The sequence below is a fragment of the Dama dama genome, chromosome 5 (genome assembly GCF_033118175.1).
Source record: "Dama dama isolate Ldn47 chromosome 5, ASM3311817v1, whole genome shotgun sequence".
Classification (NCBI taxonomy): Eukaryota; Metazoa; Chordata; class Mammalia; order Artiodactyla; family Cervidae; genus Dama; species Dama dama.
The window spans coordinates 20,314,150-20,339,689 of NC_083685.1; the positions used below are offsets into that span (position 1 = coordinate 20,314,150).

The following is a 25,540-nucleotide window of genomic DNA, read 5'->3' on the forward strand; positions in this document are numbered from 1 at the left end:
AGTTCTCAGGGGCACCAGCCCCAAGTCAGCACCAGAAGCACAGGCCTAGGCAAAGCACCGCCGTTCCTTCTCTTTTTAAAAAGTGTTTGCCCATGTCATGTAGCATGTGAGATCTTATTTCCCCGACCAGAGATCAAACCCGTGACCTTTGCATTGGGAGCCCTGAGTCTTAAGCACTGGACCTCTAAGGAAGTCCCAGCCACTGCAGTTTCTCTGGTGAGAGATGCTAGACCTCCACGCTGACCTTTGGCTCAGCATCCCTTATCTGTCTCCATTTTTGGAGAACCTCTCATTGGGGGATGGGGAGCTGGCCGAGACTTCTGGCAGCTCCGGGACTGAGATTGGGGTTTCCCTGGCCTCCTGCTGGGTAAGGGAGCTCAGACAATTGAGCATCAGCAAACCCCTGTGAGGAGGAGGGGCTCTCCCCCCTCCCAGCTCTGTGGATGCTGCCATGCCAAGGGGCAAAGTTAGGGCCATCATGGCACTGATGAAGTCGGTGCTCAAAGGGCTTTGCCATGACCAAGTGCAGCATCTCTGCAACTGAGGTACAGGGATGAGCTGCTTTAGAAATGTCTCATGAGCTTGTTCAAAATCAAGATTCCTGGGACTTTCCCGGTGGCCCAGGGGCTGAGAATCCACTTTCCAACGCAGGGGACGCGGGTTCGATCCCTGGTCGGGGAACTAAGATCCCACGTGCTGAAGAGCAACTAAGCCTGCCCACCACAACTAGAGAGTGTGTGCTCTGAAATGAACGACCTGCCTGCTGCAACTGATAGGGGCCCCTGGTGCCCTCCTGGAAGGCACTTGCTGCTGTCAACTGCCTGCAGAGACATGTCTCACGGAGCACCCAGGCCAGGCGGCTCCGAGGAATGTGGCACTGGCCAGGCCCAGGCAGGAACCCTCCCACTGGCTGCCGTACTCGAGTCCTCGCGGACTGCCGGATGGTTAGAAGGAGCACAGCTGTCCACGGCACAGACGCTCTTCTCCCAGCAGCACCGGGCAGTATCTCCTCCTCAGGCTGCACATGAGGCAGCCCTGCCTACTAAATGACCCCCCGGGGACTTCCCTGGGGCCCAGTGGTTAAGACTCCATGCTTCCAATGTAGGGGGCATGGGTTTGATCCTTGGTCAGGAAACTAGGATCCCACATGCTGGGCAGCACTGCCAAAAAGTAAATTTTTTTTTTGTTTTTAAAGACAACAACAACAACAAAAATGACCACACAGGACCAACTGGTTCTTCAGCCAGGACCAGTAGGGGGTACACCTCTAACGGCCCAGCATCGACAAGACCCTTCAGGCACTGGCCCAGCCCACATTGGCTGTGGGGCAAGAACCAGCCCGAGAATGTGATGACTCGTGCCGCTGCTTTGCAGAAGGAACATCACCTTGTCACCAGGGAGGTCTCTCCACAGCTGTGAAGGGAGGGGGTAGGTGGAAGGGAGCAGGGGCCAGTGTGCAGAGGAAGGGGGACTCTTCCCTGACCCTGGGGCTGCCCAGCCCAGCCCAGCTTGGCTCTGGAGTACTCAAGAGAACCCCTCTGGGTCTCTGTGCCGATTTCCCCATCTTCTGGGCCTGACCGGGAATCCCCAGTGCGTAGGCTGCTGCCCGGGAGGGCAGAGGGCTACAAGCAGCTTCAAGTCGCCCTCTTACCCCCAGGGGGAAGTGGCTAGGAGGTGATTCAAGCATAGATTCTGCTCCCTGCTCTCTTTCTGGGTCTGGGGAGGCCCCTCCTTGGCACTGTGGCCACATCTGGCTCCAGCAATGAGACACACTCCCTGTGCCTTGGTTTCTCCACCAGCAACACTGCTGGGGCCCTGTGCCCTCAGCCGGCTGGCGAGGCCCAGGCCTTCATCTTCTAAGCTGCAGGCAGCTGAGTGACCACACCTCTGACGGAAGCTCCTGCTGGCCACGGCACAGCACTGGCTCTCCAAACATTTGGGAACATGTAAAGCAGCAGCTGACCTGGCCCCGATCCTCGGATAACCTTTGGTACAGAGTGGCTATTTGAAACTAATCCTTCTCTTGAGTCCTGCCTTGGAGGAGAGCCCTATAAAGCAATCCCTGGCATCATCTCGCTCCTTCTATCGGCCTGTTCTCACCCACTGCCCTTGGCACGAGGATCACTCTTGTCCTGCACAGAACACAACTCAGGCTGGTGGCATTGAGTGACTTCTGCCAGGTCTCACAGCCAGGACTCAATGCCGGGTCCATGTGGCTTCTGCTCTTCCTGTCTCTCCAGGCAGCTCCCACCTCCCAGTCTCCCCATCCAGGAACCTAGAGTCCCAAGGTAGGATTTTAGTCATGCAGTTCGCAGGGGCCCAGTGGGCAAAGGAAACCAGGCAGCTGGCGCGTGTTCTGAATTCCCCGTTCCCGGTTCCCTGTCTGCACAGCCTGCCGCGGCCCTGACAAAGCCCAGTCACAGCCACAGGCGGTGATAATGGTGTGTCTACGCCTCGAAAGCTGTGAAGTGCCTGACAAGGGCGACTGGCGGAGTGAGTTGCCGGCCAGGAGTGCGAGGCTCCGCACATACCCTCCCTGGTCCTTCCCGCCTCCCAAGGGCACCATCCTTAACCCTGTTGTGCAGACCAGGAAACTGAGGCTCGGAGAGGCCAAGGGGGATCTCCCAGGTCTCACGCTGATGGTAGAGAGTGGACAGGACAAGGGGCTCAGTCCCGCTTCCGCCTCCACATTCCTCCAGCGGGCAGTGGGCAACTGATGGTGTGAGATGGTCCCGAACGAGCCCCAAACTCCCGATCTGTGCTGCCTTCTGTCCTCCCTGCGACGCTTGGAGAGGTGAGGAGGACCTGATGAGAAATGCTCATTCTCATGAGCATTTCATGAGAATGAAATCATAGCAAGAATGAAATCATGCTTCATTGCTATGGCAGCAAGGTGGGGAACCTGGAACGGAACTCGCTGGGGTGCTGGTTCAGGTACCACCACGCTCACCTTGGAGGCTGGGGTGGCCCGCGGGCAGCACAGCTGGAAACTCCTAGCAAGCATGCCAAGATTTACTGAAAGGGGTTCTCTGGAGCCAGGGGTTCAGTGGAAGGCCACAAGGCTGACAGCATGGGAAAGGAGGCTGCAGCTTGAACCCAAGCGAAACGAGCATCTGGGCAAGAAACCATCAACTTCATCTAGGCCTGGGGCAAGCAGCAGGCTCCCTCCTCTGGAAGAAAAGACTCAGGCCCCGGGAAGGCCTCGCCCAGCCCAGAGAGGGAGCTGGGAAGGAGCTCGACCTCAGAGGCCCTCGAGTCCAGGGAGAGCCCTGTCTTGAGAGAGTCTAGCCTGGCCACGACCTGAAAGCTCCCCCACCATAGCTCCCTCTCCCCTGCAGGGCTGGCCAGCCATTGGCTTTGTTCATGTGGCTTCTTAAGGTACAAACACTCCTCTGTTATGTCACTATTCTGTCCACTTTTAGAGAAAAGCTCTCAAAACTCTTAGATTCTCTCTACCCAGAATCACTGTTTAAATCATCTGCTTTACCACTGGTGTACTCTCTCTCTGAGTATCTATATGCATATATCTACATACTCCAAACGCTTACAGTCTTTTCTGAGCCATCAGAGAGTAAGATACCAGGATATCTAAATGCATGATAACAACCATCCGTTGCCAATTCTTGGGATTCACTGCCACGCACCCTCACATTCCTCTCTTCCATGCTGAGGTACGTAAAGTGGGTGGCGCTCTCTCCAGGTTACAGATGAGGAAACTGAGGCACGGTGTCCTAGGGTACATGGCCCTCCTTCTACACTAAGCCACCCACACCTAAGGTCTCATAAAACACACACACCCACTCTGCAGACTGCTGGATGACAAGACGATGTCTTAACTCTTTTTTTTTCCTAAAGAACGTTTTTTATTTATATTTGGCCTGACACACAGGATCTTCATTCCCTGACAAAAATCAAACCCACAGCCCCCTGCAGTGGAAGCACGGAGTCTTAACCACTGGACCGCCAGGAAAGTCCCTGCCTTACGTTTTACAAGAAAGTGAGCCAGGCTGCCCCCACAGCACAACAGAGAGCAGATCAGCACCCAGAGAATCAAGATTCTCTACAGAGCAGAGGGTGGGAATGGTGGGCGGGGGTGAGTAAGGGGCTCCCCACTCCAGGGCCTGTCCTCTGCTTCTTCCTTTTTCTCTCCTTAGACAGCTGGGATGGAGCGCCTCCTCCCTGGAGGGGCAAGGACTGGATCTTCCCTTCATCCTAAAGCCCAGAGGCAGGGGGCCCCATGCAGAGCAGGCTGCATGTGTAACAGATGAATGAATGAATGAGTCAGAGAGCTGAGTTCTGGCTCTGCCATAGGGTGGGCTACTCAACTGCTCTGAAACTCAGTTTATGCTTTTGCTCAGTCGCTCAGTCCTGTCTGACTCTTTGCGACCCTATGGACTATATAGCCCGCGAGGCTCCTCTGTCCATGGGATTTCTCAGGCAAGAATACTGGAGCAGGTTGCCATTTCCTACTCCAGGGGATCTTCCCGGCCCTTGGGTTGAGATTCAGTTTGCTCACCTGTAAAATGGGACACCACCAACCACTCCTACAGTGGTTGCAAATTGTTACATTAGATGAGATTTGTGACGGCGCCTGTGAGGTGGGTGTTAAGACCCCGGCTCAGTTTGCTGAACCAGGCAGTGGGGAGAGATGGAAAGTAGAGCTGAACATGCCTAAGCACAAACAACGTGGGGAAGGCACACACACACTTGCATGCGTGCAGACACGGCCTCACAGCTGAGCACTCCCTCTTTGAAAGCCCCTCTTCCTTTCAGCTTGAGACCCTCAGCAGCCTGAAAAGCTGGCACCTGGGGCTTCCACTGCAGACACAAATATACTAATGTCTATAACACACCTGACAACACAGCAAAGCCTGGGGCGAGGTGGAAAAGAGGAACGGTAAGACAGGGGGCAGAGCTTTCCAGAAGTGGACACAAATGGTCTGTCTCACTCACATAAGACTCAGAGCTAAAAAGCAATGCACGAAAAGGACAGCTGTGTGATCTTATCAATACTGGGAACTGTTTATGGGAGATCATGTTATCAAGGGCAGAATGCCAGCTGGTACATGCACCCCCGATGGAAGCAGGGAAAACGGTATCTGTGTGTGTGTGAGTGTGCATGTGTGTGACTGCATGTATGTGTATGTATATTCAGGCACATTGCAAAGCAGACCGGGAGAGTTGAATGTTCATGAGCTTCTGTTCTCCTGCACAATTTCTTAAGCCATTTGTGTAAAAAGATGAACTGCCACCACTAAGATTTTCTCAGTCTCAACCTCTCAGGCAGTCATGGTCCCAAGTTCTAGAACCCTGGATGTTGAGCCAGGACCACCTGTCCTGTCCAACACAGCCTGGGAAGGGCAAGACAAACCGAACTTTCCCCACGGAGATCCTCCTGTGGGCTTCCTGAGGTCTGTCCGAACCACCAGGCTTGCCACTGAGCCCTCCCCTGCATCCCAGGGCCCCTGTCGAATTAAAGAAGAGAGAGAGTCACTCACCGCCTGAAAGCCAGCCAACACGGCCACTATTCCACTTTTCCTGGAGTGAGCTTTCCACACTTGGGGCGGCTGGAGCCACCGGCAGCCAAACGGCTCCCACCTCTCCGACCTGCTCTCACACCCTCTGCAGCTCTTTACGAGGCTTTCAAGTAAGGCACCCGTTTGTGAGGTTGCTCAGAGAGAGGAGGCTGGCTCCTTGTGCTGGAGGACAGGAGAGGGAGGGGGGGAGGCTGGCACGGAGCACTCAGGATTCACTCTGGATGAAAGCCGGCGGGTTGGCGGAGCGTGCTTCCCTCCCGCCCCACACCACCCCCTCTGCAAGCCAGCCCTGCTCTGCCATCCTTCCGACTTGCTGGCATGCTGATTAAACACACACGTGGGTTGCCCAAGCATTGCCCCCCCCAACCCTGGACACCCGTGAAAGACACCCCACCTTGGAGGGAGGCCGAGTAACCCCAGCGGCTGCAACCTCCCGTGGGTTCTGGGAGCCAAGCTGAGAACGGGGTGCCGCCACTCACGGGGCTGACCTTTCCCATGTCACATCAGATTTTCCGTTCGCCAGCAAACCCAAACCAACCCAACCAGCACACGGCCTCCCCACCTCATCTCACGACTCGTAAAGCCATCAGAATTTACAGCAAACCGGCCAGAATCCAGACGCGGCTAATGTCATTAAGAAGCCTGCACAGCGCCCAGATGCCGGCAGGGGCTCGGTGACAGACGCCAGCCTCGCAGCGAAGGGAAAGCAAGATACAGCACAGACGCTGCAGGCACAAAAGCCTTCTTCTCATCCCGCCCCACAGGAACCGATCTGATTATCAAAGGGAAACGTGGAGGACTCAGAGGTTAAGGCGGCTTTAGCGAAACAGGGCTTCGGGAGCACAGTTTAAAGAGACCCGACCACAGACCCAGCCCGGGGTCAGGGATGGGGGGAGCCCTGCCTCCGGCTGTCTTGTTTTTGAACGCAGTCCACCAGAGAGAATGCTGAAAACAAGCACAAAACCAAGGAACCGCCTGACTTTGAGACACATATCTGAGTGTCTAGGCGCCCTGCCATCTCAGCCCCCAAGGTGGGGACCACGATCAGGCTGACTATTATTTCCTCTGATACCTGCACCAAACTTTCAAGCCTCTGTCTGAGTCACTGGCATTCACTTTCTATTTAAAGATCACACAGGGCTTCCTCTTAAGCACTATTCAAACCCATGGCTTCTAAGAACTGGGTGTTAAATCTGTTTTCTTCAGGCCTCACTTTCCATCAACGGAGATGTTCTCCTTGACAGCAAGGGGTTCTTTTTTTCCCATCATCCACTGCCAGGAGGCAGAGGTAACCAGAGGGGCACGGATCCCAAGACCACCCCTGGGACGGGCAGCGGATGGAGTAATCTCACCGATTCCTTTCTGGAGAGCCATGAGAAGCTGTCCTGAGTGCCATGGCTGGAAGTGGGGTAGACACAACGGAAAACCTCAACCCGCTGGGCAGCGGTCTTAGGATTCTGCCTGAGCCACACTCTACTGAGGGGCTGTCCCAGACACACAGTGGTACTGCCCGGGACAGCCAGACAGCTAGGACCCTCCCTCTGCCCGGATTAGCCTGACTACACCATCTTCTGGGAAATGATTGGTTACCGGGACAAAACATTTCCCTCACCGACCTCCGTTTCCAGGTGAGAAACGATTAGATAGAGAAACCTGTACCAAGCCATCGCCACTTGGGAGCCCTGTCCCATCTGGGGTGCACATGCATGCCCCCACATTCCCTTTCCCTCCCCTTGTGGTCAGACCACAGTCCAGGAAAGCAGACTGTTCATGCTGTGTCGCGATGAGGCTGAAAAATGGAAGAGCAACAGCCAGCCACAGACCCAAGCACCAGGAGTGGGAGCGGGCCACTTAGAGCCGCCCTGGAGGAAAGACCCCACACACGCCCAAACTCTGCTGTGTGCCCTCCAGCTCCGAGTCGGGCCCTGCCTCTCCCTCCTTCTCCCCCTCCATCCCAGCTACTCCAGGGAAAACAAGCAGCCCACGTGACCAGGACAGAGCCTGCCTTGCTAATAAACCCGTCCTAAGGCTCTGACAGTTTTAGCAGAACATTACCTTTCAGGAAGAAAATGTAAGGACCGGGAAGTGGGAAGAGAAAGTGTCAGAGCTGGAAGCCACATGCCACAGGAGCTGGCCAGGGGCTGGTCCCGCGGCCCCCCAGGTCTGCAGAGGATCCCTGAGCTCCCCATGCTGACGGCCTCAAGGAGCCATCCCCGGCACACAGCCCTGCCGGCAACCCATGCCTGGAGACGGCAGAGCACCTCAGAGACCAGGGACGGATGGATGGATGGACCGCTGGATGGATGGATGGAGGCGCCGTGAGCCTGGCAGGGACGAAGGAGGAAGGGAGGCCAAGAGGAAGGGGTGGGGAGAGAGGAGAGAGAGGGAGGGAAGAGGGAGAATTGATTCTCTCTCCTCCACTGGGACCACTGAGCTAAGTTGCCATGGAGAAAGGGGAGCCGCTGGCAGAGCCCGAGGCGGGCGGAGGAACCTTATGCCGGAGGGAAGGCGTCAGCTCAGAGCCAATCCCCACACTTCTGGTGCGGCCTCCCCCGAACCAGGCCTTCTGGGCCGAGGCGGCCGGGCTGGAAGGGGAACTGGCCCAACTCAGTGGGGCAGAGAGCAGCTCTCTGCCCGCTGGGAGGAGATGGGGGTGAGGGGACAGGAAGCTCAGGGCTTCCTTGCCTGGTTCACTGCGCTCCATCACCCCGAAATAAGCTGTGCCCCTCATCTCACGCCCTGCCGCCTACCTGGCTAAACTCCCTGGGGACTAAGGGGCCCAGAGCCCCTTCCACGCCCTGGGTACCACCTGGGGCCCTGGTGTTGGAGGAGGCATTTCTGACCTCCACCTGTTTCCCCATCTCTAAAACTCAGCGTCACCAGACCTTAAGGCACATTTCCCCATGAGTTTCACCCACATTTTCCAACCTCAGGTGGGATGAGGGGACATTCAACCAGGGGAGGACCTTGACACCTGGAGCCTCTTTTGCAGGAAGTGCAAGAAAGATGAAGGCACTACGAGGTGCCGGGTGGATGACCCTCCCATGTAGACAGCCCTCCTGGTTGGACAGCCCTCCCAGATGGACGACCTTCCAGGGTGGACAACTCTCCTGGGTAGACAGCCCTCGGAGGCTCTGTGGCTCTGCTTCCCTGCCGTCTCCCACCCTGGGCTGCTCCCACTGACCCCTGCCCGCCCCGCCACTACTCCAGTCCACGACCCCAGCCCCAGCTCTGGCCTTTGCTGCTGGCTCCACACCACTCACTCCACGCTGTAGAAATGGGGACAGAGAGAGCACCGGGAGGCCTGGGCTGGGGTCTCAGCCTCCCCTCCTGGAGATGACATGACAGAGGTGCATCCAGGCCCATCTCTGGGCCTCCACTCCTCACCACAAATGGACACAACCCCACCATCCTCCCAACTGGAACTCCAGGGCAGTTCAACACCAAGACGGCAGGGGCTAGGGAAGGTGCGTGGATACCAGCTCAGAAACGTTGTGCCCTTGGGGGGAACGGAAGCATGTCGGGCACACCCCCCAAACGTCCCACCTCCCCTCGTTGCCCATGGCCAGGACTGAGGCCCTGGAGAGACTGCAGCCAACGGCAGAGGCCTTGCACCATCTGACACACACACACAGACCTTGGAGTGGCCCCGGCTGGGCTCCAGTCTCTGAAGGCTGCGATCTGGGAAACGTTTTCTCTCCACCATTTTTTTCTCGCTTCCCCCTCAGGCTTTATCATGAAAACGTTCACACACACACAGAAAACCTGAACACATTTCCTGATGAACAACCCATACGTGCACCATTGAGATCCTGCCATTTCCTCTCTCTTGTGTTTAATGTGGCAAAACACCCATAAAATTTACCATTTTTTAAAAGATTTTTTAAAAATGTGGATCATTTTTTAAAGTCTTTATTGAGTTTGTTATAATATCACTTCTGTTTTGGGTTTTTTTGGCTGAGAGGCATGCAGGACCTTGGCAACCCCTGCACTGGAAGGGAAGTCCTAACCACTGGTGGTGGTGGTGGTTTATTTGCTAAACTGTGTCTGACTCTTTGCGACCCCATGGACTGCAGCCCACCTGGCTCCTCTGTCCATGGGATTCTCCAGGCAAGAATCCTGGAGTAGGTTGACATTTCCTTCTTCCCGACCCAGGGACTGAACCCTCATCTTCCGCATTGCGGGCTGATTCTTTACCGTTGAGTCACCAGAAAAGCCCCGTCACCCCTGAACCACCAGGGAAGTCCCATTCTTACTATTTTAAAGCCCACAGGTCAGAGGCATGGAGTGCCACAATCACCTCTCATTCCAGAACATTTTCATCCCCCATCCCCCCACCATGATGGGCACTGACTCCACATCTCTCCTCCCCCGGCCCCTGGCAACCACCAGTCTGCCCTCGGTCTCTGCGGGTTCACCTGCTCTGGACACTTCAGACCAATAGGATCACACACTCCGTGGCCCTTCGTGTGTGGTCTCTTTCACTCTGCATCGGGCTCTCGAGGTTCGTCCACTTGGTAGCGTGCGTCAGGGCTTCACTCCTCTTTACGGCTGAATCACAGCATCGGAGTCACTGGATATGTGGGTTGCTTCCAGCCTTTGGCTATGGTTCTCTCACTTTTAGAATGAGTTTTTCAGAGCCCCGTGATGTTTCCTGAAGCCCCTCCTATGGGATTTGGTCTCAAAGGGAGGCCCCAAATGGAAATGTCAATCCTAGCTCGGCCTTTGCATTAAAGCATTGCTCCCCGCTGGGTAACGGAGCCTGAGTGGGGGAGCTCCACCTGGCCCTGAGGCAGAGGTGCCAGACGCGTGTGTGGCCAGCGAGGGGCTTTGGGTCACCTCTGTCCCAGGAAGTGGCCCTCTGGACAGCAGGACCCATGTGCACACCATCCCCACATCCAGGTTCGAGTGCTCTCCTACACTCACTGGCTGCCTGACTAGTGAGTCATTTTCCCTTCTCTGAGCCTCAGCTTCTTCATCTGTAAAATGGGGGCAAACAGTCTCCACCTTGAGGGGGTGCTCTGGAGATGAGACTTGTGTTGTTTCATGGAACTTTCTGGGATGACGGACAAGTTCTACGCCTGGGCCACGGCTAGCCTGGGGACTACTGAGCCCCTGGAAGGTGAACAGTGTGACTGGACAACGGAATTTTAAATTCTATTTCACTTTAATTTAAACTTGAAATGAAGGGACTTCCCTGGGGGTTTAGTGGCTAAGACGCTGAGATCCCAATGCAGGCAGCCTGGGTTCAATCCCTGGTCCAGGAACTAGATCCCACATGCCACAATGAAAGATCCGGTGCAGCCAAATAAGAAATGCTTTTAAAAATTAAATTTAAATTAAGAAGTCACATGAGGCTACTGGTGATCACTCTGGACAGAGCAGCTCTAAGGTCTTAACAGGCTGGGAACACAGGACACACAGTCCAGGCCCAGCACACAGCTCCTCCGTCTTTTCCTCTATCCCTTCCCCTCCCTACTTACCCCACGGTGTCTGGGCAGTGAAACGAACCTCTGTTTGCAGCCTGGCCCCCCAGGCTCCCTCTAAAAGGACAGAAGGTGGGCAGTCGGGCTCTCAGGGAACACAACAGGCATCAGCTGGGGAGTGGGCACAGTGGACTCCATAATGACGTAGGGCCCTGAACCGCTGACCTCTCTTCCTGCCCGCCCTGGCCCCAGACCCCTATTCTAGAACCCCATCTCCTGCCGTTTCCCCCAGCAACTCCTGAGGTCATCCCTGGAATGTCCGGGCAGGAGTTGGAGGATTGGAACAGACCCTCCTGGCACTCCTAAAGTGGCAGCAGGGACCCCCGTGGGGACGGACAGGGGGTCCGTGATCTCCGACTGGGCTATCTCGGCTTCTCAGGGACAGCTTCCCACGTGCACGAGGCCATTCTCACAGGCTTGTGCCCTGGCACTGGGGCTGGACTAGAGTCCAGACCAGATTCCAGTTCGACCTTCTCACTCTGCAGATGCTGAAACCCAGACTCAGCCGGAGGAGCACAAGGCAAGGTGGGGGTAGAAGGAAGGGGGCATTGGGACCGAAGTCCAGGCCCCTGACTTCTCCCGGCCTGGCCTGCACGGGCCTCCTGAGAAGCAGGAGACTCTGAGATGGACCAGGGTAGGATGGGGCCCCCAGCACTCCACCCCATGACAGGGCAGGTCAAGGGCCCAGGGGATGGCTGTGCGGCTTCAAAGCCAGAACAACGGGAACCAAAGCCTGGCCAAGCCACCATCCCACTTCTGTTTCCCCCCTGCCAACCCCACCAGCCCCTATCTGCCCAAGTTGGGGAGCAGTGATGTCTGGGGGATGGCAATGGGGACTCCAGGAAAATTTAAACATAACCACAAACAACCATAACTCCGCGTGTGCTGTGAGCCCACCAACAGGTATGGGTCACCTAGAGATTGCTGCCGAGGACCAGGGGCCCTGGGCAGCTCACCCTTCACCCTAAGAAACCTCCTCTTAGGTTCCCACATGAACCCCACTTCTCTTAACAGGACGGCCAGGGGGATCTCCTGCAAACCTGTGCCCCAAAGTGGCCTGGTCCCCGCTCACAGTGAAGACCTGGAGGCCCTGCTCCTGGGAATTTGTCCCTCGGACCCTCTGCCCAGGGCCCCTGCCCTTGCAGTCTCTGCTCTGGGCCCCTCCTCACTAAGGCTTTCCTCGACCACCTTTCTTTCTTTCTTTGCCATGCCGAGCCTCATGTGGGATCTTAGTTCCCCGACCAGGGATCGAACCCACACCCCTTGCCCTGGATTGTGGAGTTTGAACCGCTGGACTGCCAGGGAAGTCCTTCCACTTTATTTCAAACTTCACCCCAACCCCAGCACTCACTTGACTTTCCCCTTTATTTCGTAGCTTTGTTCCTTGTCTAAAATACTATGTACTTTCCTTTCTTCTTCTTCTGTTATTTTAAAAATTGTAGTAAAATACACACAACATCAAGCTTACCGTCTCAATCATTTTCAAATGTACAGTTCCGTGGCATTAAGTACCTTTGTACTGTTGTGCAACCATCAACCCCATCCATCTCCAGAACGTCTTCATCTTGTAAAACTGAAAGTCTGTCCCCACGGAACACCAACTCCTGGTTCCGGCCCCTGCCCATAGCTCCCCGCACCCACCATTCTACTTTGATCGCTTTAGGCATGTCACAGAAGTGGAATCATACAGTCACTATCCGTTTGTATCTGGCTTATTTTACTCAGCTTCCCTGCTGGCTCAGATGGCTCAGATAAAGCATCTGCCTGCAATGTGGGACACCCAGGTTCAATCCCTGGGTCAGGAAGATCCTCTGGAGAAGGAAATGGCAACCCAGTCCAGTACTCTTGCCTGGAAAATTCCATGGACGGAGGAGCCTGGTAGGCTACAGCCCATGGGGTCGCAAAGAGTTAGACATGACTGACCGACTTCCCTTTCTTTCTTTCCTTTATTTTACTCAGAGTAACACATTTTGGGTTCATCCATGGTGTGATACGTTCTTTTTTAAAAAAAAAACAACTGTCTTTCCCACTGGAATGTGGCACGAGTAGTAAAGAACCCATTTGCCAATGCAGGAGATGCAAGAGATGGGGGTTCGATCCCTGGGTTGGGAAGATCCCCTGGAGGAGGGCTTGGCCAACCACTCCAGTATTCCTGCCTGGAGAATCCCCATGGACAGAGGAGCCCGGTGAGCTACAGTCCTTGGGGTTGCAAAGAGTTGGACATGACTGAAAGGACTTGATAGATACGCCCACTAGAGTAGAGGCTCCACGGGGGCAAAGATTTTGATTGGGTTGTATCCACTGCTATCTGCCCAGGGCCTAGAAGAGTACCTGGCACCCAGCAGGCAGTGAGCACATTTTTAGAATGAATGAATGAGCGCGTGAGTGAATGAATGAAGACTCTGTAGTACCCTACCCTACAGGGCTGGGTCTGCCCCTCCCCGCATCGTGAACCAACTCCCACGATGACAGCCCCGCGCCATGGCTTTAGACCCCTGCCCTGGAGTCCCAGGCCTGCTGTTCCAAGGGGTGACCACACTCGGCACGCACAAAACCGCCTATTTGATGGTGGGCTTTCCCCCTAGACGTGGTACATCTACGGGAGGATTATGACAGGGACAGACAAGCCCAGCTGTGGACGTGACGATGTGCCCTGGAGCCTCACACTGGCCTTGAGGGCAGGGAGGAGGGACAGAGTGAGTGGGGATCTGGAATACACAGTGGGGAGGCCTGCACACACGTGGATTCAGGTGACCTGGAGTTCGCTGTGGACCCAGCCCCTGCTCGGAGCACGGTTCACAACTCGGTGGTCCCTCGTCTTCCACCTTCTCCACATCCTGCCTGGCTTCTTACAGCCTTCTCTCTTGAGAACTCGTTTTACTCCTGTTTCGGGGCTAGACGAGCTCACAAAATCAAATGAATGTATAAGGAGGACCGCTCCTCACGTGCAGCGAACCAGAAGGGTCACCAGCACTCCAGCCAGGCCGGCTGGCGCTGGGGGATGTGGGAACCCCAGCCTTTGCCAGGCTTGGGTGGGAGGTGTCCACCTCTCGGGCAGTGGCCAGGGGCCCACAGCAAGACTCAGCACCCAGCCAGACCTCAATCTGTGAGGGTGGAAGACAGTCACCCCCAAAGAGCCCAGATCACTCCAGACAGCTCCTCCCTGCACCAGGAAAACAGACTGAGACAGTGGAAAAACAGCTGTACCTTTAAATTATTTGGCTCGCAGATATGAAAAACATTTGCTTGTTGAAGCTGTTTGCATGTTTGGTTATTTTTAGGGTCAACCGAAGTTGCCTCCCTTGGAACCAGATGAAACCCAGGAGGCACGTAGTCTTCTTTTCCAGATGGGGGTCCCAGACCTGCATCCCTGGGAACTGGGGCTTGAGTGCGAGAGCCCTGGGGGTCGAGGACAGCAGGGCCCCCCCAACCACCACCCAAACACACACACCGGGGGAGCCAGGGCAAGTCTGCCGGGACCTTTAAGAAGATGTTTGCTGCTGACAGCATGGCCGCCCACCTGGGTCCAGAAAGAGGCCCCGTCTCCTGCCGGGAGCAGGCTTTGAGAGAAAGAAGCTAGAGGCTCTGTCTCCCACCAGGCCTGGCTAATGGGAATATCTTGCTGACATATTTCTAGAACAAACTGCAATTAGAGCAGATTTGCTCTTCCACTCCCCCTCCCCAAAACAGGAATAAATCAGCTCGACCAATTTCCCAGCTAATGATTTCCTCCATTAAATTAAAAAGAAGAAGAAAATGTTTTTTTTAAATAGATTACCAGCCCTGTGCTTTCGGAGACCATGTGACCTGTCAGCTCCTCTTAAGCCCTGATACATCAAAGTCCCTTCATTAATTTTTAATAAATAAAGAAGTCATAGTCTAAGAAGCACTCCTCCCCCACCTGCTCCCAGGTGGCCTTGGAACACAAGGGTCAGCTCCCAGGTTGGCCATGGGAAGCTGGCTCATTCGGGCCAAAGATAATCTGAGAATCAGTGCATGAGATCCATTTCACAGATGGGAAAAATGAGGCTCAGATGAGAAGCACCTAAACATATGGCCCACAGAGGATTAAATGTGGGTTGAGGGTCTTGATTTCAAGGTGTGCCCATTTGTTCTTGTTCAGTCCCTAAATTGTGTTTGACTCTTTGCGACCCCATGGACTGAAGCACGCCAGGCTCCTCTGTCCTCCACTATCTCCCAGGGTTTGCTCAGACTCATGGTAATTGAGTTGATGATGCTATCTAACTATCTCATCCTTTGCTGCCCCCCTTCTCCCTTTGCCTTCAATCTTTCCCAGCATCGGGGTTTTATCCAGTGAGTCAGCTCTTCACATCAAGTGGCCAAAGTACTGGAGCTTCAGTTTCAGCAACAGTCATTCCAGTGAATATTCAGGGTTGATTTCCTTTAGGATTGACTAGTTTGATCCCCTTGTAGTCCAAGGGACTCTGGAGAGTCTTCTCCAGCACCACAATTCAAAAGTATTAATTCTTTGGTGCTCAGCCTTCTTTATAGTTAAATTCTCACCTCCACACATGACTACTAGAGAAATGCAAACAGGTGAAGCCAGGAGCTAAGGAGCCCCAGCCTTCAGGTGTAAGGATGACCTGAGATACTTTACCCGGGATCTGGGCCTCCCTTCCTCTTGTTGCTCTGCAGCTCCTGGGACAGAGGCCTGCAAGCACCCCATATATTTCTAAAAAGTTCACACACACCGCTCCCCCCCGCCAACAGCAGGGGCAAACCTTGGAAGCATTGTGCTAAGGGAAAGAAGGCAGACACCACAGGACAAATACTGTATGATTCCACTCGTATGAGGTGCCTCGAGTCAGCAGGTTCTTAGAGACCTAAGGTGGAAAGGTGGGTATGGGGGAGAGAAGGGGGGAGTTAAATGTTTAATAGGAAAGAGCTCTGGAGGTGGTGCTGTTGATGGTGACCCAAGAACTTGAGCGTAATTAATGCCACTGAACTTAAAAATGGATAAAGTGGTCAATCTTATGTGTATTTTGTGCTTAGTCACTCAGTCATATCTGACTCTGTGACCCCATGGACTGTAGCCTGCTAGGTACCTCTGTCCATGGAATTCTCCAGGCAAGAAGACTCCAACTGGGCAGCCGTTCCCTTCTCCAGGGGATCTTCCCAATCCAGGGATTGAACACAGGTCTCCCGCATTGCAGGCAGCTTCTTTACTGTCTGAGCCACTAGGGAGAGTGGACTTGTTTTTTCTTTTAATATCTTTTCATTGTGGTAAAACAAAAGTCCACTCTCCAAAATGCTATTTGAAGACACAGGAAGGGGGACTTCCCTGGTGGCCCAGGGGCTAAGATTCTGTACTCTCAATGCAGGGGGTCCATGTTCAATCCCTGGTCAGGGAACTACATCCTGCATGCTACAACCAAGACCCGACACAGACAAATAAATTTTTTTTTAAATAAATTTAAAAAAATACAGGAGGGCCTAACAACTCCACAGTGACCAAGTCAGCACCCCCTGTGGCCTGCTGCTAGCCAGACCTCAATTCCTGAAGTACAGCCAGAGGGCTCACAGGCCCTTCCAGTCATGTAGAAATGCCAGAGACCTTCAGAGAAAGGCTCCTTGTGTCAGCCAGCGTCACCGAGACAGGATTCTGTGTCCCTGATGGCCTATCAGAGGCCAGAAGGTAGGCAGAGGCTAGAAAGAGCCAGGAGACACCCTCTCTGAAAGATGCCCCAGGGCCTTTGGACACACTGTGCCCTCTGCCAGGAATGCATTTCCCCAGATATACATGACTCAATTCCTAGCTTACATAGGTTTCTACAGAGAGGTCCTCTCTGGACCATCCTGTAGCCAGATTCAGGGAAGGTTGCAGGGACCAGGCAGGCTGGCCTTGAGCAAGAATGGGAACCCAACAGCCCTAAGCATCCATGGTGGGCTGGCACCAACACACTGTCCCTGGAAGGAGAAGCGGCTCATGGGAGGGCTGTCAGATCCTGGCCCCACCACTACCAGCCAGAGGGCCTTGGCAAGTTCCTTCATCCCTCTAAGCCTCGGTTTTCTATTTTATAAAGTGGGGATGGGGACGTCCCTGGTGGTCCAGTGGTTAAGACTCCATGCTGCCAATGCAGGGGGCACAGGTTCGATCCCTGGTGGGGGGGACTAAGATTCCACATGCTGCATGGTGCGGCCAAAAATTTAAAAAAAAAAAAAGTAGGGAGGGACTTAAAGAACAAATTTATGGCTGCTGGGCAGGGTCAGGGGAGGGGAGGAAGGACAGTCAGAGAGTTTGGGATGGACATGCATACACTGCTATATTTAAATGGATAACCAACAAGGACCTACTGTATAGCACAGGGAACTCTGCTCACTGTGATGGGGCAGCCTGGACAGGAGGGGAGTTTGGGGGAGAATGGATACATGTATATGCATGGCTGAGTCCCTTTGCCGTCCACCTGAAACTATCACAACATTGTTCATTGGCTATACCTCAATACAAAATAAAAAGTTCAGGGGAAAAATGGGGAAATGGGGATGAAAACAGACTTCTTTGAGGGCAATGTAAGATGATGTATGTGAGTATTGGTATAGGGCTGGGACATGGCCAAAGGTTGACAAATGGTAACGATTCTAATTATAAACTCCCAAACATGCAGGCACGTTCTTTCAAACAGGGTCCAGGGGGAATGATCCCAGAAAACTCAAAGAAGGACACATACCTCTAATCACTACCTGGGCGAGCCGGGGGTCAGTGACCCAGAAGGCAGAGGATGGAGCCTGTAGGCTTACCATGCGCTATATGCGATTTAACTGATTGAATCATTTTGTCCCCATTTTGCAGATGAGGTAACTGGAGCACAGAAGGGTTAGTCACTTACTTGCTCCAGGTCACATAGCCTGGAGGCGATGGAGCCGAAGTCAAACCCTGGTCATGTGGCCCTAGGGCCTGAGCCGGTCCTTACTGTTCCACAGTGCCTCTTTTTTTTTTTAACTCTTTTTTTTTCTTACAGTAGGTCCTTATTGGTTATCATTTAAAATATAGCAGTGTGCACATGTCAATCCCAAACTCCCTAACTTTCCCTCTCCCCAACCCTTCCACCCTGGTAACTAACTATAGCTTTCTTCTCTAAATCTGTTTCTGTTTTGTAAATAAGTTCAATCGTATCAAAATTTTTTTAGATTCTGCATATAAGCCATATCATATGGTGTTTGTCTTTCTGACTTCACTTAGTATGATCATCTCTAGGTCCATCATAGTGCATCTTGAGAGAAGTGTGAATGGAGGTAGGGAGGGAGGAAGGAGTGAAGGAAAGAAAGGAGGGGGAGTCCAAAGAAGCAGATGCAGAACCCCAGACAGCTTCTGCAGCTCTGACATCCGGGCTACGTGAGTTTCCAGAAGTTGGAGGGGAAGATCTCAGAACAGGCCCCTTGGGGAAGCCCACAGCACAGCAGGACACGTCTGGTTCCTCTCAAGGGTCTCCAAGTCCAGGCCCAAGATCTTCGTACTTCATTCCTCACGGCCTGTCTACATGGATCAGCACCCCAGTGTGCAATTAACTCCCTCAGCACTCGGGCTTGGCAGGGGGAGGGGAGGAATAGCTCAGCGCCCAGCTCCGCCTTGCGATGCCTCCCCAGCAGCTCAGAGACCCAGGGGACCCCTGAAAGCCCTAAACCTCTCAGTGGCCAGACACAGAGGGCCCTGCATGCTGGCGAGTGATTCTATGTGCCTGGCCGAAGGGAAAGAGGCTTCCAACTCATTCTTGAAGGTGATTCACTTCCCTCTATGCCAGGGGTCCCCAACCCCGGGGACATAGACAAGTAACGGTCCGCGGCCTGTTAGGAACCAGGCTGCACAGCAGGAGGTGCATGGCGGGCTAAGCTTCATCTGTATTTATAGCCGCTCTAGTTATAAGAAAACAAGCTCAGGGCTCCCACTGATTCTGTATTATGGTGAGTTGTATAATTATTTCATTATATATCACAATGTAATACTAATAGAAATAAAAGACATAATAAATGTAATGCACTCGAATCATCCTGCAACCATTCCCCCATAAGCCCACCCCAGTCCATGGAAAAACTGTCTTCCACAAAATTGGTCCCTGGTGCCAAAAAGGTTAGGGACCGTTGCCCTGTGCCACCTTCCATCTTCATTAACAACTCTTTTAGGCTACTGCAATACAGAATTTCTAACTGGTCTCCCTGCTTCTACTCCACAGGGCAGCCAAAGTGAGCATTTTAAAATGTAAATGCAAATAGGAATATATCATGCCTGTACCTCAACACCCTCCCCAGCTCCTCTCACACTTAGGACTTTTTCTTTGTTGTTCTGAGAGGCATGCAAGATCTTAGTTCCCTGACCAGGGATTGAACCCTTACCCCCTGCAGTGGAAGTGCAGAGCCTTAACCACTGGATGGCCAGGGAAGTCCCAAGTCCAAAGTCTATCACGGCCTACAAGTCCTCCAAGATCACATCCCTGACTCTGCCACCTCCTACCACCTTCCTCTTGTACTCAGACTTGCCGAGCACACCTCTGCCTCAGGGCCTTTGCACCTACTGTTCCCTCTCTCTCAGATATTACAGGACTGGCTTTCCAAGTTTGTTTAGGTTTTAACAGGGAGGTCCTCACACTCTCAAACCTCCTACCACCTCACCCTCTCTCTCTAGGCTAGTCCCTTGCTCATTTTCCTTCCTGGCATTTAGTATCACCTGTGTGTTAGGAAGAGATTTCATCTAGTTCACTGCTGACTTTCCAGTGCTTAGAACAATGCCTGGTACATGAGCAGTGTCCCAAAACTCTGTTGGATTTATTTTTTGGCCACACTGCAAGGCTTTGGGGATCTTAGTTTCCCGATCAGGCCCCTGCAGGGAAAGCACCAAGTCCAAACACTGAACCGCCAGGAAATTTCCCTGTCTATGGCTTCAAACTTGAGGATGGTTGGTGGAAGTCGGGAAGCTTCTGGGGATGGCTGATGTCCTGTTGATCAATCTGCATGGTCAGTCTGTACAAAGTTATCAGCAGGACACTTAATGTCTATACACTTTTTGTAGCATTGTTACACTTCTATAAAAAGTTTAAAAAAACTTTGTAAAAAGCGCCATTGAATGAATGAATTATGGATAACTAAGCAATGAAAGATGTACAACAAAGCTCTTTAAAAGCATGTATAAGCCATTATCTTGTAATAACGGATAATGGAGTATAGTCTGCCAAAATACTGACTCACTATGAATCTAATATAATACTGTAAATCAACTATACTTCAATAAGAATAAATAAATCAATAAATCAATAAATAAAAGCACAGATAGATTCAACGAGACCCCTAGTACCTACTGAGCAGATCAAACTAAGTGGAACACACAGTTCTCTCACCATGAACCACATAAAGTCATCTTGCTTTTTATGGAGAATGAGAAGGGAAGGGACAGGTCCTTCAGGACTCGGCAGCCACAAGAACTTAGTGAGGCATTGTTTAGGAGACATCTATGGCCCCTCTATGCAAATCTGGAGAAGTTCAAAGTTGTAAAACTCCAACCCTGCTGGGCACTAGAGATCAAGCTGTTGGTCCCAAATGCACTCTTGCAACTGGCCAGGGGACATCAGTCTGTCGGGGTGCCAACAACAACGACATCCCTGGCAGAGGCTGTAAGTGCCTGTTCCCACAAGCCAGATGGGCACCGTCAGAGGAGACGGACTGTGCCCGGCCTGGCTGCCTAGCCTTTACCTTCCCTGCCTTCTTCCGTGGCCTCCCGCCCGTCCTGCCTGCTTCCCAAGGGGGCCTTCCCACTCACTGCCCGCCCAGAACCCTCTCCTGGGGAGACGACCCAGCTGCCTCCAGCTCCCTTCTGGGTCCAGGACTGACTCTTTGCAGACTGATCCCCCTAGAAAAGGGAACAGGTCTCTGTCTCGGGTGGTCTGTAAAGCTGGGCTGAGGGAAGAGGAAGATGAAGAGAAAACACGAATTTTCCTCCCACACTCAGAAAAGACGTGGAACACCTATACCTCACTCTCAGTAAAACAACTCGTGCAGGGACTCCCCTGGTGATCCAGGGGTTAAGAATCTGCCTCGCACGCAGATTCTTTTCTATCTCCACTTTACAGGCATTTCTATCTCACTTTACAGATGGACAAAAGGAAGCTCCGAGAAGATAATTGCTTCAAGTCCCACCAGGAGTTACAGACCCAGCCAGCACTCAATCCTGCCCATCTAGCTCCCAGTGACCACAAACTGAGCAGATAGGCCTCCAAAAGGAGTCAAAAGTCAGGCCAGCAACACCCAGCCAAGTTACCGCATCTCTTGGCATTTCCTCATCTGTAAGAAGGTTCGTATCAGCGCTGACACTGGGAATGTGGCAAAAATGAGATAAGATAACATGAGAGGAGTATCCAGCACAGGGCCTGGTCCAGGGCACACACCCACTAAACGTCAGCAGCTGTTCACGTTCAGCAGCATGTTCATTAATTTCATGAACGTTAGACCTTGAGGTTCCTGCAGGCCCACCTGCCTGCTTCAAGTTGGAAGCTAGGTAGTGAGGATGTGGCTGGAGCACCCAGGGTAAGCAGAGGAGTTAGGTTGCTCATGCGGTCACCCGCTCACTGGCAGGCCCCTGCTGACCTTGCAGAAACAGCAAGGAGTGTTTCCTCTCTCCGAGGTGCCTGGCTTCACAGCAGGATCAACATCCCGCAGCCTCTTCCTTAGGAGACAGGTTTTCAGAAGTCCCCAAGTTGCTATGTGGCAGCCTCGTGGGTCACATGACTTATGGCTGCTCCTATGCTCCCAGCTACAAGAGCTGCCCTCTGTCTTCCAGTAAAACCCGAGAGAGGCTGATCAATGTTCTCCTGCTTCATTCCTACCACCACAGACAGGGGGTTAGGGAGGGAAAGTAACAGTATTAGTGGCTCAGTCTTGTCCATCTCTTTGTGACCCCATGGACTGGAGCCCCCCAGGTTCCTCTACCCATGGGATTCTCCAGGGAAGAATACTGGAGCGGGTTGCCATTCCCTTCTCCAGGGGAATTTTCCTGACCCAGGGATCAAACCTGGGCCTCCGGCATTGCAGGCAGATTCTTTACTGTCTGAGCCACCAGTGAAGCCACTGGTTGGGGGGCGGGGCAGGGGGGTGCGCACGGGAAGGGGAGTTATTAAATCCATCCATCTAACTTCTCCATGATAGGTCAGTGGTTCCTGATGCTAGTGATTCTTTATTGTGTGGTGGGGGTGGTGGGGGGAGGGTGGCTGGGGGTGGGCCAGGGGTGGAGGAGACAGAAGACAGCAGAACTGTGTGTCTAAGACCTGAATGCAAAACACACGTGAGGGTCAGCTTGGCTGATGCTTTTTCAGACGTTGACATTGTAATGCCCTGGCCAGCCACCCTCTGATTCAGATACCTTCCTCCCACCATCCAGAGCCTATGGGAACCTGCCTGACAAACCCAGAAAGCCACCTCCCCACACTGTGCTAGAGATCCCATCTATAACGAGCCTGCAGTTCCTATGAAGATCAGCTCTTGTCTCTGGGCCACCTCATCACCTAAAGAAGGTGGCATCTTGGAGAGTAAGAGCCACCTCAGTCTACTTGCAAGCTTGGAGGCCCTCCTACCCCAATGAGTCCTCTTTCATCACCCCGCCTTGCAGGACTGATGCCGGGGCTCATATTAAATGAAGCGGGCAAAGCCTCCTGTGGATGCCTGACTTCCAGAGCCAGTCAACGCAGGAGCTATTTTGCCTCCTGGCCCTCCTGTTTGATTCTGGAACTTGAGGGGTCCTTGCAAGTAAGACAGCTCAGCAGAGAAACCCCTCACCCAGTGTTCTACACTGACAGTCTGAGGTGGGTGAGGCCTCACGTGAAGGCTGCAGAATCTTTTTTAAAAATGGTTTTTTTGTCTTTATTTATATGGCTGTGCCAGGTCTTAGTTGCGGCATGTGAACTCTTAATTGCAGCGTGTGAGGTCTAGTTCCATGACCGGGGATCGGACCCAGGCCCCCTGTATTGGATGCTCAAAGTCTTAACCACTGGACCACCAGGGAAGTCTCTGGAGGCTTCAGAATCTTCCCCGTGACCCTGACTGCAGCCTCCATCTGCACCCAAGAACCAGGGGTGGCTTGGGTGTGGCCTCCGGAGAGCTGAGAAGTGCGGTTCCTTTGAACAGAAGACTCTATGCCCCAGAAGGCAGCGCCACAGGCAGCTGTAAACAGGATTACTAGTCACTCTGTTTGAGAAAAGACCATCAGAGCAAGATTAAACTAACGTAAGTGCCCTCTTCTAATCCCTGGGTTGGACTCAATCAGGCCGGTTCTCATCTGAGTCCCTTTGGATCTGCCCTGAGGCTCCTGGAGGCCTTAGATGTCAGTCTCAAAGCGGGGCCTTGGGACACACGTGGCTTGAGATTCCAGCCTTGGAACAAGGCCTCTGTCTGCCGAGGCATGGCGCTCTCCTCGTCTGTCCATCTCACGCAAAGAGAAAAGAAAGAATAGCAGGAAACCCCAAATGGACGGTCTCCTTCCGGGCCCCCTCACAACTCTCCCTTCTCCCACTCAAAGGGCCTCTCAGAGAGAGAATGTCCTCGCCCCACTCCCGGGAGCCCCTCTTGGAAGCTGTCTTGCCTGCTGCTTGCATCCTCTGCAACTGTCCCCTGACCCTCTCAGGAGCTCAGAGCTGTGTTTGAGATGGAAAAAATGTCACTCTTTAAAAATGCACTCATCAACCAATGAGAGAACAAAATGTCGCCAATGACACACGCGGTCCAGCCACGAGAAGGAATGAAGCGCCGGCACAGGCTACAACATGAATCAACTTGAAGACGGCACGCTGGGCGGAGGCGGCCTGGTACAAAAGGCCACAGGCTGTCGGTTTCCATTTGTACGGAATGTCCAGAGGAGGCAAAATCCAGAGAGATGGAAAGCAGACTAGCGGCTGCCAGGGGCTGGGGGTTAAGGAAGTGATGGGATAGAGGGAATGTCAAGGGGTTCATTTTTGGAGGGATGAAAATGTTGTCAAATTGCGATGGCTGAAAAACTCGAAGAATCTACTAAAAACCACTGAACTGTACACTTTAAAAGAGTGAATTGTATAGGGTGTGAATTATAATCTGAAAAGGCTTTTATGGGAAAAAAAAAAAAAAACCCACAGAGAGACTTCCCTGGAGGTGCAGAGGTTCAGACTCTGGGCTTCCACTGCAGGAGGCACTGGTTCGATCCCTGGCCAGGGAACTAAGATCCTGCACACCACACGTTGTTGTTGGTCAGTTGTTAAGTTGCGTCCAATCTTTGCAACCCCCTGGACCGAGCACACCAGGCTTCTCTAGCCATGGGATTTCCCAGGGAAGAATAGTAGAGTGGGTTGCCACTTCCTTCTCCAAGGGATCTTCCTGACCCAGGGATCAAACCCAGGTCTCTTGCATTGGAGGCAGATTCTTTACCATCTGAGCTACCAGGGAAGCCCTATAAGCCAGCAAATGTAAGTAAACGTCCTGAGTTCTGTGAATTTCCAGAAAATCATCAAACCTCAAGTGGGGGAGGGTGGGAACCCCTATTTGTAGCCAAGTCAGAAGTAGGTAACCTGGGACCCACTATTTATGATTGGCATCTGAAGTGGGGGTGGGGGGAAGCAATCTTGTGGGACTGAGCCCTTAACCCAAAAGGTCTTCACTAACCCTAGGAAGTTAATGTCAGAATTGAATTGACTGTAAGGACACTCAGATGTTGCCCATAGAGAACTGGAAAATTGCTTGGTGTGGAAAACCCACACATTTGGTGTCGGAAGTGTTGAACAGGGAAATGGTTTTGCTTTATTTCCTATCCGAGAAACGAGGACTTGGACTTGTATGACCTTCAGGAGGCTCCTGATTCTGACCTTCTCAATCCGTGAAGGCTAGGACTTCGGGACAGTGTCAGACTTTTGACTCACACAGTTCTTAACAAAGACCACAGCATTCCCCCAAGGCAAGATCAAAGCTGCACAATCTCCCCTTTCGCCTATTTATCAATCGACACCAGCAGAATCATAAATATATGATGATGTATTTATGTATAAATCATAAATACATTTATAAATACATAAATACAAGACCAGACTAACTTCTGGGTTCTGTGGTTTACTGGAGAAACCATGTTTATCTTTCCATCACATGGCACTTTCTAAATCACTGCTTTTTCAGGGCGCTGGAACTCAGCACAGAGTCAGGACTGGGGTGAGGAGGGGAACGTGGCACGCGGGAGTGGGGGTACTGAGAGTCACAAATCAACATCCTCTTACAACTGGCTGATTTGGGGTCGGAACCTGGAGAGGGAAGCCGGGGTCACGGGCTAAGCCTCCAGGGAAGCAGTTATCTCGGCTCCAGACCCAGGCTACTGGCAGCGGCCGCACTTTCTGGACAAAGTCACCCCTCCAGTGATGAGGGGACCTGAGCAAGTCAGAACCAACGGATGGCTCCCAGCACAGCCCCATCGTCTTTAGAAACCCGACTTATTCAGGCATGCACCCACATGTGTACATCCTGGATTTCACAGGTTCCATTAAAAGCAACAACAATAAAAAAATCTTT

At 52.9% G+C, this 25,540-nt stretch overlaps 1 protein-coding gene across 21 annotated transcripts in view; it reads right to left on the reverse strand.

Moving 5' to 3' along the window:
- The window catches only part of PITPNM2 (phosphatidylinositol transfer protein membrane associated 2), a 157,466-nt gene that overhangs the window by 78,878 nt on the left and 53,048 nt on the right, over positions 1–25,540 (reverse strand). Inside the window, exon 1 of one of the 21 annotated variants that reach the window (XM_061142026.1) lies at positions 5,499–5,609. The exons of the other annotated variants lie outside the window; for them this stretch is intronic. The gene's annotated coding sequence lies outside the window, so the exon portion shown is untranslated. Of the gene's footprint in view, positions 1–5,498; positions 5,610–25,540 lie in introns of those variants that run through there. 21 annotated transcript variants of the gene reach the window in all.